Raw genomic sequence first — 15,930 nt, forward strand, 5'->3', positions numbered from 1 at the left:
TTTCGGATTCATGATGTCACTGCTAGCTTGGGTCAAAATGTTCAGGTTTTTTGGTACATTTACTACCAGTACTAGTCGCTGCCATGTGAGGTCTGCATCTGGGCTAGTAGGGGGATGTGGCCTCAGAGAGGGAGCATGGGAACTACCCCTCCTCCTATCCCGAAGTTCAGGGAACAGGTTTATTATCATGGGTCTGTCCAACATCTCTCAAACTCAGCTGACGAGTATTAAAGGCACTGTTATTCCAATCCACCTCTGATGGTGATCCTGTCTGGTCACCAAGTTAAATGGGGTCTGGCCTGGCCATTAGCTGGATGTCCCAGGGAAACGTGAAGTGATGCTGGTGATTCAGATGGAGATGTTCTTTTTGAGTCAGTACTGAAACCAGTATGGGGATGAGGGGCAGAGAGGTACTTAGGTAGGCAGAGGTGCCAGCTTTCAGATGAAACAAAGGCTCTGATATTTGCAGGTATTAATGATCCCAGGGCACTTGTCACAAGATTCAGGATGTTAACCTCCAGGCTCCTGACCAGCTTGCAGGGTGGGTAAATTCATCCCGTAGACCTGTGTGTTCATCACTTCCTGTGTTGTGCAGTGTTACTGAGCACTGTTAAAAACAGCTGCTACTTTCCACCCTGCAGGTGGCTGTTTTTTAGTAGTGGGTGAAGAGAGGTCCCACTCTATAACACATCTTAATAAAACATGTTGAATTGCCTCCAGAGGGCACAGCACTGTATCATGTAAGATTATGTCATTGAGATGAAGTAGAGGAGGCATATTTCTCCAAATGGGCATGATTCACATCCCTCGAGGCTCCTGGGAAATAAGTTGCAATAGGAGCTGAGTGAACAATTTGCAATGAATAATTTATTCAGTACATTTAACCCTTTTTTTTGTTCACGAATCATCCCTAAATTGGCTCTGGCTTTTCCTGATTTTTGTTGTTGTTCAAAATGTATTTGACACTTTTATGAAAACAAATATCAGTTCATGGGTTGTTTGCTGTGGGCAAGGAGCATTCAGTCCTCTGCTATACTTCAATGTACTCTGATAGCAGCTGTTTACTTGTTTATTTTATTTTTTGGAAGTTGCTCAACTGCTATGATGAGGAGCAGGGTTATAAATCCCTGGCAAGATAACCATATATTTGTACTATGTTTTTCAGACTCTCTTGATTGAATACATAGGGGCTGACCCAAATTTCACTGAAGTCAATCTGAGTTTTTCTGTGGATTTCAATGAGTTTTGAATTAGGACCATAGATTATTAAGACCAGGAGGGACCAATAGATCATCTTGTCTGACCTCCTTTATGTCACAGACTGAGAAATCTGATTACTCCAACTTGAGCCCAATAACTAGTATGTGTCTATCCTCTGATTGGATGAGCTTTATTTTTATTGTTATTTATTTGCATACAGCACCTAAAGTGTGCCTGACACTTTACAGATGTAAAACAAAACTGTCACCTGCCCCGAGAGCTTAGAGTCTAAAAACTAAAGAACACGTCATGGACAAAGAAAAGATTCACTTGATATTTAATTCTGTGACTAAAACCCCTTCTCCCCTCCCTCTTTTTATTATAAATCCATCTGCCCTGACCTGCCGGCTCCCTTGTGCTCCCCCACACTGAAAGTGTGTCCCACAGCGTCAAGTTTCCAGTGCAAATACAAATACACATTCAGCATTGTATTCTTCAAACATGCTCTCATATTTGCTTACAATTCACTGTCTGGCAGCATTCCATCCTGATGGGGAATTCGCTTACAGGAAAGTCAGTGGGAAATGAATCTTAAACGGGTAGAAACAGGCAACACAGATTCACCTACCAACGCCAGTGAATATCTGCAGATAACCTTTGGCACCATTTGCTCACTTCGAGTTGCCATGAAGGGTGTCCTCGTGGGAAGCAGCTTAACCCAGTCACCCCCAGCTGCTCAGAGGAGACCCCACGCTGTCTCCCCACCCCCTTCTGGTTTAGGATTACAGAACCTTTGCACCAGGTTGAGCAGCTGTTTAGAACTGCAGCCCAACCATCTCTCCAGGGCATGAGGTGTTTTCATCAATTATTCAAACCCTGAAATCAAAACTTATCAGGCACTTAAGAGAAATAATGAGAAAGTGGGAGGGAGATCTACCTACACAGCCGCATTCCCCTTATATATTGCTAGGTCACCTTTCTGTTCTCTAAGTGGAGCTTTAATTGCTTCGCCACTGCCCAGCAACATAGGTATGTCAATGAAGATTGCATCTATCCTGTAGTTAGTTGATCCAGGTATCTTTCAGCAGAACAGCCATATGTGCTAGTGTTCATTCCTGCTGCATCTTAGGAGAACACCAGCTGGATGTCCCCAGCATATCAAAGTACAATATTGCCTTTTGGCTGCTGAGGCTAAAATCCAGTTATTCTGCCTCTTCCAGAAGGCCTTAGGAAGGCAGTATTGTGCATTGAGAATTAGCATTTTTTTTTACATGAAAAATCCTAAAATACATGAACCTGTTGATGCAGGTGCAGCTACTGCCATCGCTTCTATTGTGGCTGCCCAGCTAGTAAAAGGCTTTGAGAGGTTGGAGAGGCACCCTAACATCTGAACCTTTCGAGGTTGCAGGAGCAGAGTGGGAATCCCATCAGAACAGCCAGTCTCCTGCAGAATTTCCAGTCGCAGTCCAGAATGGGAAGGGTCTGTCTTGCCATAATCTGATCCTGGCAGAAAATCAGAAGTAGAACAAGTTGGAACATGTAAAAACATCCTCCTTGGACTGAACCATGAGACTGTTACCCTCTCTGGCATGCAGTCCTTTGGCAAGGCGCACCTCTGATGGGCTGCTGAGGGTGGGGAGTGAGTGGGAGGACAGAAAGGATTTGGAGCCGCACCTTCAGTTCCACAGCAAAGATAGGTGCTCCCTTCTGCTCCTCTTTCACTTGCTCCTCCCCACTATTTGCCTGCCAGGGCATTGCACTGAGCCATCCCAGCTGTCTGCCATGCACCAGCTGCTACAGACGTGGGGCCCAGCGACTGCCCTGCACTTGGCCTCTGGTCTTGGGGTTGAGAGACCACAGGGAGCCCAAGCAGTGTGTAAATTGTGCATCAACTGAGCGGCTGACTGAGTGGCAGAAGATGAAGGGAGCTGCTACCCACAAAGCAAGGTGGAGTGTGCCAGGAGCTCCATGCGATTAGGTGACCCATAGCACAGGCCTAGAGGAACTGGTGAAAGAAGGATGCTGACAGGCAGAGAACAGGCACGAGCAAATCCTCCCTAGTAAAACATCAGTGAGTTTCATCCTGGTCTGTGGTATGTTCCCCGTTCCATCTCTGTCTGCTCATCGGGGTCTTCAGGAAGCTTTTTACCCTCTGACTCTGTGACTGAAGACCCAGCTAAGGCAGTGCCTGAAAGTGAAGCAGCCAAGCCCCTCTCTCTCTCTCTCTCTCTTCAACTGCTCTTCTCTTTTGAACCCTCTGTCTCTTAATGAAGCAGACTTCTGTTTCAGCTCGACTGAGAGTGAGCCCCAGCACAGTGCTCTAGCCAAGGGAACTGAGCGAGGGCCTGGCTATCTCCTATGGCAGAGATGAAAGGGGCGGCTATCAAAGCAGCAAGGGAGGGCTCTGTGTTGCACTGCACCACCGAGGAGAATTCTCCTGGAAGCAACTGAACGTGTCATGGAACAAACAGCTGTTGAGCAAGCGACTGGCAATCCTGAGAAGGGTCAGCGTTCCCCCTTCGGCTCTATCCCAGCCTCTTCAGTCTGCAGAGCATGACAACCTCTGAGCACAGGCTCCCTCATGGCAAAGGGATAGTACTGCCCATTTCCCCTCATGGCAGAAACAGCCCCAACATCTCTCCTCTCTGCTAGTATCCAGTACTTCTGGGACCTTCCGGTGCAGAGGTGCAACACACAGGAACAATCAAAGTGGAGGAGAAGATAAACCCTTCAGAACCCTTCAAAGGGCCTGGTTCTAGAAATAGGCTAAGCTTCCATGAGGGAGAGGGAAGGGCTCCTGTGATTTCTGAACCAGATTACCCATTGTGGAGAAGGTGGGACGTGTCTGTATTTGTTTTATGAAGCAATGTGTGACTCCATTTACCCACTCACTTTGTGGTGTTACCCACTGGGTGGGGAGAAGTAAGAAATGGATGTTGGTCATGTAGGCAGTCTGTGTTGGTATGAATGAACTATCAAGGGCTGTCAGCAGATGAATGGAGTTGCCTTGGAGATATAATGCAAGACCAGTGATTGGCCATTAACTGACAGCCAGGGGAAGGAGAACATGTGGAAGCTGCGTGATTTGAATTGGAAACAAGTATCTCAGGTGTGAGCAGACTGGAATAGGAATCCTACGCTGCCCTGTGCAGGGGAAGATTGGATCCAGGACTGATGGGCAAAGCAAGGCAGTTTGACTGCAAGCCTGGAGTCTGCATCCCAGGCCAGGGCAAAGAGGGGGCTGCCTAACTGGAAAAGCAGAAGCTAGCAAGTTAGGTGAGATCCTAAAATACTATACTCCAGTTGACTAATCAATAGCAGTGGCAAAGGCTAGCTGCCCTGTGTCTAAAGCAGCCCGGTTCCTGCTCGCTGCTGCCTTTGCTATTGCAGTGACGCTACCCTTTTCAGAGCACTAGGTAGATGAGAGAGCTGGCATGAGTATGTCTACATGAGCAGGGAGTCGCATCCCCAGCTCCTTGGGTAAAAGTAGCCAAAGGGTGAAGAGAAAACCAAAGTAGTGCCTACCAGTAGCTGGTGTTCTGGCCAGCTACCCTGTACAAGATGTGAAAGCTGAGCTCCACATTGGTTCGATGGCAGTGCCATTGGAGAGACATTTTAGACCCAGGAATAGGTGACCGGCTGGGTAATAAAATGCAGATCAGAACTGGAGTCTGGGATGCAAATCTCCACCCTGTGAATCTTCTCAGGGGCCATACAGAAATTCCTGCAGAACCCCCAGGGACTGGGTATACTCCCTATCCGTGTGGGGATCTAGCAGATGGTGCTGGCAGCCAGCCCTACTCCCCCAGCATTCACCATATGTGCCCTGCAAAGGGTGTTTTGAAATGATTTCTCTTCCTCCCCCATGCCTGCCTTCGCCACAGTGCTGTAATTGAGAACACAAGCCTGGTGCTGATCGCTTTCCATTGTTAAAGACATACAAAGGTGCAGCACAGTATGCCTCTCTGGTGACACTCAGAGTGAAATGAAGGCAGTGGTGTTTATTTCAGTGTGTACACTATATGTAGGTGCATCTGAACTAAACAGACTCACTGGTTGCTTTGAATCTCACCCTGGCTCTATAGCATTGCAGTCCAAAACATGGGCCCCTCTCTGTCCATTTTGATGGTAAAATCCAATTTCTCCTTTCTGTACCATGATCAGTCTTCTCATGATGGTCTGCACCCCCAGGTGTATATTTTATTTCACTATGGGTCCACGCCAGGGCTTTTTTCTTTAAAAAAAACCAACAAAAATTTTAATTTGAACCATCTGCCTAATTTGTCTGTCACTGCCGTATCTAAGCACTCAATACCGTAATTAAGAGAAGTAGCTCCTGTTGTGTGGGGAAGGGTCATTTTCTCTGCTTTCCTCCCACTCCCACCCCAGGTAGGTTGTATGGCTGTGGGTTAGATGGAGAAGGGACAGGAACAGTCACACTTGCTTTGTGTAGCCTGCCTGGGGGGCGGGGGATGGAAAGTTGCTCTGTGATGTGAAGGCCTCATCCTGCTGGATGAGCTTTGCCATAGACTTCAGTAGGATTCTCATCAAGCCCTAAACCAAGTGACACCCTGTAACTGGGCGGACCCACCCCCGCGGCGCCTCCTACTGGTCGTCCTCAGGAATTAGCTCAAACTCCAGTTTGGAGTGCCCTCTGCAGGCCGGTGATCCGCCTTGTTCTCAGCTACTGGCCCCATGTCCCTCCCTGGACCCCGGTGCCCCTTTTACGTGGGGTTCTGCCCCCCTGGCAGTGACCCCTTTCTCTTTGGGGTTTCCCCCTCCTGGGAACCCCCCACCCTCTGTCCCCACTTTGCTTCAGTATTGGCTACTGCCAGTCATTGTCTAGCCCCACGCCCTGGGGCAGACTGCAGTATCAGCCACTCATCATCAGCAAAGGGGTTTGGACCTGCTGCCTTGGCCTGCCTCTGGGTTGCACCCTGCAACCCCAGTACCTCTTAGCCTAATCCTAGGCCACAGCCTGGGGCTTTCCAGGCAGGAGCTCCCCAGCTCCGCTGCCTTTCCCCAGCCCTACTCCACGCTAGGTACCTTGTCTAGTTCCCAACAGCCAGGCCCTTCTCCCTCTATAGCCAAAGGAAGACTCTTTTTTCCTTCTGGCTCCCCTGGCCTTCTTATACAGCCTTATTGCTCAGTTTGGGGCATGGCCCCCAGCTGCAGCCACTCCTGCCATCAGCCCAGGCTTCTGGCTCCAGCTACAGCCACTTCCTGGGCTGTTTTAAGCTGCAAAGGGCAGGAGCGGGTAACCACCCCGCTACACACCCTTTCCTCCCAATCTCTACAGTTGGAGTTCCAGTGTAGGGCTTTCTACCCAAATACCAGCCAGGCCTCTTTCAGAAGCAATGTCGCTCTAGATTGTTGAGCAGGGATGCAGAAGGAGGTGGTCCCTGAAATAGCTAGGCCTTAGCCTCATCAGAGCTCTGAAGGTGACAGCTAGACCCTTGAAAGGGACCTGGCTGAAGACAAGCAAGACCAAAAGGCTATTTACTGTAGTGTATGGACAATAGTTCCTTATAATGGAAATGCCTTCCCTTCCCTGACTATGGCATTTCTAAAAGGATAATGGATACCATGGATAAGACTCTTTGTAGATAGGTGCTATACAGTATCATATGTCCAATGTATAGCGGAAAGCTATGTTTAAGGAACAGGTCTATTAGCAATGTCCAAAATACCATGCCATCAAGGTTGTAGGGCGATCCTGAGCCCTGTTGAGTAGGGATGCTGTCTCCCAGTAGGCTCAGTACTAAAAGAACAGCAGCACTGCAGTTGGGACCCAGTCCTGAGCCTGCCATCAGCTGATTGGAAGCATCTAGGGGGAGCAGGTGTGAAGTGGGGTCCATAAGGAAATAAGAAGTCAAACCAGAGACACAACCTGCCTGTGTCAGGACAGAGCAGCCCACAGAGAAGGTAAGGAGAGGCTCAGCTCATCATGACATTGAGATCATTGCGCAAATCCGAGACCTTATTGCAAATGTAGGAGCAAAGGCCTGAGTGACCTGTGGGCCCTGATCTTCAGTTCCTTATCACAGGGAAAGGAAGCACCTCCAGCTCACCAGGGATAGAGGAGAGTCCTATTGAGAGAGGTAGAGAGCAGGTACAGTCTCCACAGATGCCAGCTGAGATACAGAGCTGTAATCAAGGCTCTCCCAGCCCTTCCTCACACTGCCTGGGGGAATGCAGGTGTTTGAAGACTCATTCAGTTCAAGTTGTTCTTTATTTTCCTCATTGCTGGGCTGTAAATAATCAACTGTCCAGCTGAGAGTGTGGCTGGCTCTGTCCTCCTCTCTTGCCTTCCTTATCCCTGACAGGCAGGTGAGCTCCAGGAGAGACTGACGGACTCATATGCCCAAATGACTATTCTGAGGGCTTCCAAGTGTCAGGGACTCTAACCCCCAGATGGCAAAGTTCGTTGTCTGACCGCGAGAGAGAGAGGCAACACCAGCAAGGTCCGATCAAAAGCTCTTTATTGACAAGTGCACGCATCAATAGAGAGCAGCTCGTCCCCAGAGAGAACCAGCCTGCTCTTTACATCTTAGTATAAGCCTATATAGACAGTTCTGTCTCGTTATAAATTATTCACTGGAGCAACCCACCCCCTTTTTCTAACAACTAGAAACTAGACACTTTTAGTATACATGTTTTACAGCATTTGGTGATTAACAATATCTTAGCAAGCACCAGAAGTTAGGAATGTAGGGGACTTAAAACAGACAGAGAACTGAACCAAGGAGTGAAAACAGGGAGGCTGGGATTTTTTATCAGTTCTTTAAAGGAACTGTTCCTAACACAGCACAGTTGGTACTATACCAGGAATGCAGCCCCTTCCTTATTTTACTTTTTTTCAGTGCTTCGTGAGACATGCTGCTTTTTAGTTTTTTTCCACTTAGGGATTACCCACAAACCTTTGTTAGCCTGACTTTGGTCAGGTTGGCATACCTGGTTTTGTCTGCTATATCTTTATTCAGGCCTAACACTAGGATGGGACTGAGATGGTGACAGGAAATGGGAATCTGCTATCAAGGCAGATTTAGTTCCCACTTCACCCAGCTCTGTTTGAGCTTTGCAAATTGGCCGACTGACTCCCTGTGTGAGGTAGCAGGGAGGCTGAGTGCAAGGGATCAGCTTAGGGATTTTCAGTTAGTTAGCCTGTCCTGTGAGGGACTTGCCTATCCCAAATCCTCTCTGTCTCCCCCTTTGCCCTGATTGTCCTCTGTTTACACATGAGAAGACTGAGGCAGGGAGAGGGGAAAGTGACTTAACCAAGGTCCCACAGTAAATCAGAAACAGACCTGGGAATAGAACCCAGGAGTCCTGACTTCCTGTTCTTTAACCACTAGACCATGTCCCCTCCCACTCTTTTGTTTTGGCTGTGTTTTCAGTGGGCCTCTCTCTTTAAACACAGCAGTAAATATTCTTAGTTTAAAATTACACAATTTAAAAATCCCTTGAGTCAAATCCTGTCGGTCTTACCCAGGAAGGACTCTTACTGACATCAGACAAGGTTCATGGGCATTTTGCATGATCGACTGCAGCATTTTGCCTGTTATTTTTAGCACAATTGATAAATGCCCCGTGTCGTTCAGCTCTCTATGCTGGAGTACACACAGCGCCTACCCCTAATTACAGCTTCCATAGAATGAGCCAGATTCCCCCAAGTGTAGCTCCATTACAAGTCCACTGATGTCAAATTGCAGCAGGGATGAAGTATGCCTGGAGGGTGGGGGGCAGGGAGAAGAGACACTCCCATGGATCTGGGCACATCCAACTCTGCTTTCCCTTTGCACGTTTCTGCCTCAGGACGATGTATGTAGCCCACAGTGAGACTGTACAGATTTGAACCCTGCCAGGCTTTGTCCCTTCCTTCAGGCAGATACTCAACTGGATATTTTTAATCCCTGGCAAAACCCACAGAATTGCCTCTACCAGGCACAAGTAACTGATTTTTCACAGGTTTGCCATGGAGGGAACGTTGCCAATTTAAACACATCATGTTGCCATTTACACTGCATTAGATACTGATTTAGAAAGTCATGGCAATAGCAAGAAGGGAAATCTGGTCCTCTTACTCCAAGAACTCAGGCCCCTACCACCTGAGCGAAAGGAAAATCTTCCTTGCTCGCTAGCAGAATAGGTCCTACGACACACAGTTGAGCAGTTCTGATTGCATTCCACAGAGGGCAGTGATGGGTATACACACTAGCCAGTTCATTACAATATGTACCTATCACATGAGGTTAACTCATTAATGCATGTGAAGTGCTTGGAGATCCATGTCTGACTGACTATGGACTCTGGTAGCACTCTCCCACATGTAGCCAGCATCCAGTTGCACCAGTATTCATTAGGCTACTGAGCCTGCCCTCTGTAAAACTGCTGAGTCTCACAATGCAGAAGGGTATCTGTCTGCAATGAGCTCTTGAGTCTGGTGTGAGGGATCCAACAGACAGGACTAGGGCTTGAGAGAGCTTGGATGGAATCCCGTCTATTAAAATAGGAGTGAAACGAAGCGTTGAGCAAGCAGGCTTGGGAGGCTGTTGAGAGCCTGTAATTGTGTTTATTACACATATGTTGCTATACAAAGCATCATTAGAGACAATGGAAGAGTAAATACCTCTTATCATGGCACAGAGACAAATTACATTCCTATAAATTACAGCTCAGCGCAGCTTGATGGTATTTCTCTCCCTCCATCACCAATATGATCGTTTTCCCCACTCTGTGTCTCACCTCTGAGTGGTAACTTTCCACTACAGCACCATAATTGAGAACACAAGCCTGCCGCTGATTGCTTTTCATTATCATTCATTTAAATGAGCGAGAGAAAGGCCTGTATTTGTTCCCAGGATTATGAACAGTAATAGATTCCTTTTGAGGGCTTTAGTTCGCTCCAGGGATTTGCCTGCTCAGAGCTTTGGGCTTGCTTTATGATCAGCTGGGTTAAAATAAACAGCCGTGCCCGGGACACAGTCAGAGGCCTGGTTACAGGAGGAAGGGCTTCGTCTCTCTGCGCTGGGGCAAGGGCTGGAGCCCTCGTGTTAGGCTGACAGTTGGCTCTACAAAGCTGTAGTGTATCTGTCTCTACACTGTACATCTACTGTATGGTAGATCACCCCCTTATCTCCATCTCTGTTTAATCTAACCTAGGATCCAAACCCCTTTTGAATTTCTGGGGTGGTTTTTGGATTTGAATCCCCAGACCTGATTGGTTTGAAGTTGAACCCAAATCTAACTTCTGGCTGCAGCCAATATCGGTTGTGAACAGCTGATCTCATAAGATTTCCACCTTTGGGGGCTGGAATATTACAGGAACATCTGTTCTGAGTTTCACTATCATTGAATCCGAAACTTTACCCCTGCCTACAGCTAATCCAGGTCTGCGCTGTGATCCCAAACACCACCTGGCTTCACGCTCCACTCCATCAAGCTAGAGGGATACAGTATTATGCATACTACTCTGTAGGTATCGCTCCACTCGCCGTACAGTCCTCCTTTTCCTAGCCAGACCTCAGTTACTTTGTTTCCTTCCAGCCACACTTTTTAGATATCTCATCCCTTTGGTCAGTATCTTAGTCTCACTGTAGGGCTCTGTGTTATCTAAAAGTGCAGTGGAAAATGCCACACTGCTGCTTAAGCTGCCGTTGTTCCCAGGGTTGAGCTTGTCCTCAGGTGCTGTGCCCGCCTCCATTCCCTGGCTCACTGGCCCACCCGTGCCAGCTGTTCCTAACTTTTGTTGCAGTTCCGACAGAGTGAAGTTCCTATCCCATGGAAACGGAAATAAGACCTTTTCATCCTGCAAGCAGGTAACATTTAGCAGCATCCCCTTGGGTTACTGTATCTGGCATCGCAGCTGGTTCTCTTTTGTGTTCACGCCACTCTTCTGAAATGCCAGCTCTGGGCTTAAAGGAGCCAACAGAAGGCACAGCTTACTCACATGGTAATTGATTCCTCCTCACATATTACAGGCCTTTATTTTCCCCTCTGATTAGAAAAGATGAGATGATAGAGATAACAAATAAAATACCAAGATCGCCCTATTGGGGGGAGATACCAATGAGACTGGCAGTGCTCAGGGATTTCCTCTGTGCCGCTCTGTCACTGTGGGTGCCAACCTGCTGCAGCACTCTAGCAACAGACACCAGGCCTCTGCTTAGCTGTGTATCACGAGCAGGTGTTTTGAGGAAAGGTCAAACCACAGTCAGATGGGCAGGAGGAGGGGGAATGAAAAGAGGCAGCAAAACTACCAGTAAGGATGTGGATTTCTAAATGAGAAACTGTACATCACCGTCAGATAAAACCAGGCTGGAGGCTTGATCGCAGGTACAGCTGGTTGGAAATTTTTTCGGCAAAACATTTTTTGCTGAAAAATGCTGATTCATTGAGACCAACACAATTTGCGAACCCGGGTCAGAGTCAGCGAAGCACTCGACTCAATGCAGTTTTGGTAACGAAAATCATTTTGAGGTTGTTGAACCAGAAGGTTTGGTGGGGGTTGAGTTGAAACAACTTTTTGTTTGGAACTATTAGTAAATCTACTCTTTAAAAAAAGGGAAAATGTCAAAATCGAAACAATCTTTCAAAATTATCTAAACCTTTTGATTGACTCGAATCAATTTTTTTTCCAGATTTTATGTTTGTGAAAATTTTCGAGATTTCAACTTTGCATCACAATTTGAGATGGGAAAATGTCAAAAATTCTCATTGGATAGGAAAAAAGTTTCCTGCCCTGCCCTAACTGCAGGCAGCTATCCTGCACTGGCCCTCAGGGAATGAATGGAACAGAACGTGCCCATCTCTGATGGCTGTGAGCTGGGGACTGGAGGCATCTCCCAGTTAGATTTTTCTCCTACATGGAGCCATTGGAAAGTCAGTATAATTACTACTCTCCCACTCACTAGCATCTTCCATCCAAGGATCACAAAGCATTTGTAAAGTATCAATTAATCCTCATAATCTTCCTCTGTGAAGTGAGTTAATATCATTATCCCCCTTTCACAGATGGAAAAACTGAAGCACAGAGCGAGAGCGAATAACTTGCTCAAGATCATACAGCAAGTCATAGAGGGATAGAGCTGGGAATGGAACCCAGGAGTCCTGATTCCCTGTCCTGTAACCACCAGCGTATCCTTCCTTACCCCAGGAACTGTACAGTGTCTGCTACTGGGGAATGCCCACCTGGAGCTGTTAGGTAGCCTTTATAAACAACTGGTTGGACATGGAACCTCTGTTCTAGCAGAGGGACATTGGTCCCCTTACAAGCGTAAGGTGTTTGGCTTGACCTGAACCCATCTGAAGTATTTATCAGGGAGTTGAAAGTTATGTAGGAAGCAAGGAGGATTAGTAGGGATGAGAGAAGGCTCCTGTTGCACAGAGGTGCATAATCACCAGAGCTGCATGTGGTCATTGGTCAGGACTTTGTGGATCTCAGCTGGGTCCTGCTCACAGAGTTTGTTTTCAGAGGAATATCCTAGAAAGCATGAGGCCATGCACCATGGGCTCCATTGATCACATCCAGCACTCGGGGCAGGATCAGCCTGGACCATGACACAGGGCCCTCTCCTAGTGCCTTCCTGATGCTAGGCAGAAGCTTGTTGGCATTAGACCACATATGTTCACAGCCTATCTGCTGGGGTGGCATAGAGCCAGCCTGCCTTTGCTGATCTTCAGGCTGGCTGGAATCTATCTTCTCAGCCTGTTGTTCCATCTCTTCAAGTAAGCTGGGGTCTGGTCTGGGAAGAAAGAATCTTCAGTCCTCCACAATCCCAGCAGAGAGAGAGAGAGAGAGAGAGAGTGTGTGTGTGTGTGTGATGCCACCCTTGCTGCCCCAGCAGAAGACAAGGGGTGGGGTGGAGCAGGAGGCACCACTGTCATCCCAGTGAAGCTCTACCATGCCACCTGTATTCCCAGCTAAGTATTCCCGGCTATTACATTGGAATGGAAGCTGTACTGCTTTTTAGAGCATAGGACCAACAATACCAGATGGTCCCATTTGGAGGCCAGAGCCAAAGGTTCATTGCCAAGAGGAGGTACTCCCGTCACGAGGCATTTAAGCTAGGCTGGACCTGGAGACCATTATAGGAAACAAACCAGGATTGACTGAGCAAAGGAATGGACTCTAAGGCCTCTTAAATCTTCCATTTCTTTGGCTCTCATCAGTAGTTGCCATCCTGTTGATTTCAAAGGGCTTGCACTCTTTGCCATGTCTGAACATGGCCCTATGAATCCATCAGAGTAGCAAGCAGAAGGCCATGGTCACAGAGACCGTCGAGGGGAATGTCTTTCCAAACACGCTCAGAGAGGCAGCGTGGGTTAGTAATTAGAGCACAGGCTTAGGAGTCAGCAGACCTGGGTTCTTTTCACAGCTCTAACATGGATTTGTAATGTAATCTTGGGCAAGTGACTTAGCTTCTCTGTGACTCAGTTTCCTCCTCTGTAGACTGGGGCTAGTGATACTGACCCACCTCACAGGGGTGTTGTGAGGCTTCATTGATGTTTGTAAAGCACTCCAAGATCCTCACCTGGGAAGTGTGTATTCTTTATTATATTTCATTTATTTAGTTTATTAGTATTTTTATTACTAGAGATCTTTGCTGGGCAAAAGGTAAGAGCCTTGCTCCTTTTCCCCTGTTACTGCAGAAAGAGGCCTGGAGTTGACAGCCAGGGGTGTGCTCAGGATTGGTTTGGTCCTCGATCAGGAGTTCACAGTCAGTGCATAGCTGGCACCAATTCACATTCCAGATGCTCCTCTTAGTCACTTTCCGTTTTGCCTTCTCTTTTTTCCTAGGGCACCAAAGTCCATATACTGAACAATTTGTCCCACCTCTGGCTGCTCAGCCAGGCTCTTGCATGGCAGATCCTAGCATCAGTCACTGAAAGAGGTTAGAATAGAGGGTGGCTGTTTTTAATCCTCGCTCACTGGCAGCTTCCTGCTAATTCTTTCCTCTCTCCGCACGTCTCACCTTCCCAGCTCTGATGGCTGTAATTAGCTGCGCTCAACATAGTCTCATTGACATTGATCTATGGGGTTATTTAGTTCCTACTTGGACCATCAATTCACCCTACGGCCTCAATGAGATTCAGGCTTCATTCTTCTTCAATCAGACACTCCTTCACTGGTAGTTTCTGAGGCCAGCGGGCAGGGAGGACATAAGGATGCCCGTGGCTAAAAGCTGTCTTTTGCTAGAGACTCCCACAGTGACTTCCCTCATTCCAGGCTCCATGTTTCCACAGAGGAGAGCCCGGGTTCACTCCTCTCAGTCTTCCCGAGGTCACGTGATGCCGTCTGACCTCTCCGGAGAGCGATGTGCTGTGTCACATGTCACCTCGGTTTGTGGTGTCAATCCAAGTGCAAAATGGGCACCTCCGGGGAAAGGATCTGCTCATACCATTCGAAGGATTTTTTTTTCCCCTCGCTTGTTCAAATTCACCTCCTAGGAATCAGAGATGGAATGTTAGGTCAGCCAATCCATCCTGCCTCCTCACCAGTCCTGACTTAAACCTAAGGTGATGTTTGAATAACTCCAGTCATGGGGTTTCTTTTCCTTTTCTTTGGAGACGATTCCACAATCTTATTGGGAACTTTTTCTTCCTGTTCAGCTTGTTTAGTTTAATCCCATAACTCCTACTACCAGTCCATTGGACCTCCCTGAGCAATTTCTCTTCCCTATTAGTGCTGACTCCCTTTGGCCATTTCTAGGCAATCTCTCTCCCTTCCCCGTTAGTGTACGTCTACACTGCACCTTGGAACTAGCCTCCCAGCCTAAGTAGGCAGATTTGCACTGTTTTGCTAAAAACAGCAGCATCACTGTTGCGGTTCCAGTCTCCCAGGCCCACCCAAACTCTGGGTCTGAGCTCAGGTGGGTCAGTTCACATCTTTGCTGGAGCTGCAACATCCATGCTGCTATTTTTAGCGCACTCGCTCAAGCCAAGCTAGTGCGTGTCTGTCTACCTGGGCTGGAAGGCTTCCTCCTGGCTGCAGTGCCGCTGTGCCCATAGTGGTGTGTTAGCCAAGTTACAGATATTTCATGCTTTTAACCTTTCCTTGTGAGTCAGCCACTCTGAATCTAAACATTTCATCATCTTGATTACACGTCCCTGAACATCCTCCAACTTATTGATAGCTTTCTGACAGTGCAGCCCCCCAATGGGGTCCTGCCACAACCAGAGAGAGAGAGAGACGTCTGCTGCTGCATGCCAGCCTACCTCTGAGGCTTGGATGCCACGTATGAAATGCTCCTAGATGCACTGTGACCAGAGCGGTATGGAAAGGGATTGCTCCCTCCCTGCCCTGTGCCTGGTGCCTCTGAGAGTGAAGTATCCAGGTCAGAACACAGCAGACCAGCTGCAGTCAGACCAGAGGCACATAGAGCGAGGGTATTATCGCCTCCCTGCTCTCAGATATGACACCTCTGGGTATGGAGGCCACAAACACTCTGGTTTTTTATTTTTTAGTCACGGAGGAGCAGCAGTGGCTTCAGCCTAGCCCTTCAGTGCGAGGGCTGGAGATGCCATGATTCTATTCAAGACCTCCCTGGTTCCCATCCCCTTCTGTCCTCTTGCTCTAGGAACATAGTCCTGTCCCAGGTGATCTCTGTGGCTCAGATCTTCAAAGATATAGGCAACTAACCCTTGTTGAAATCATGGGCAGCTCTGTTGGGCAATTGACATAGGGTCATTAATGCCCCAGTTTCAGCAGGACTCTCTGGGACACCTGTG

At 47.9% G+C, this 15,930-nt stretch overlaps 1 protein-coding gene across 2 annotated transcripts in view; it reads left to right on the forward strand.

Moving 5' to 3' along the window:
* MDGA1 (MAM domain containing glycosylphosphatidylinositol anchor 1) overlaps positions 1-15,930 on the forward strand; it is a 198,261-nt gene that overhangs the window by 175,514 nt on the left and 6,817 nt on the right. The window lies entirely within an intron of this gene.

This window comes from Gopherus flavomarginatus, chromosome 4, assembly GCF_025201925.1.
Source record: "Gopherus flavomarginatus isolate rGopFla2 chromosome 4, rGopFla2.mat.asm, whole genome shotgun sequence".
NCBI classification, from domain to species: domain Eukaryota; kingdom Metazoa; phylum Chordata; order Testudines; family Testudinidae; genus Gopherus; species Gopherus flavomarginatus.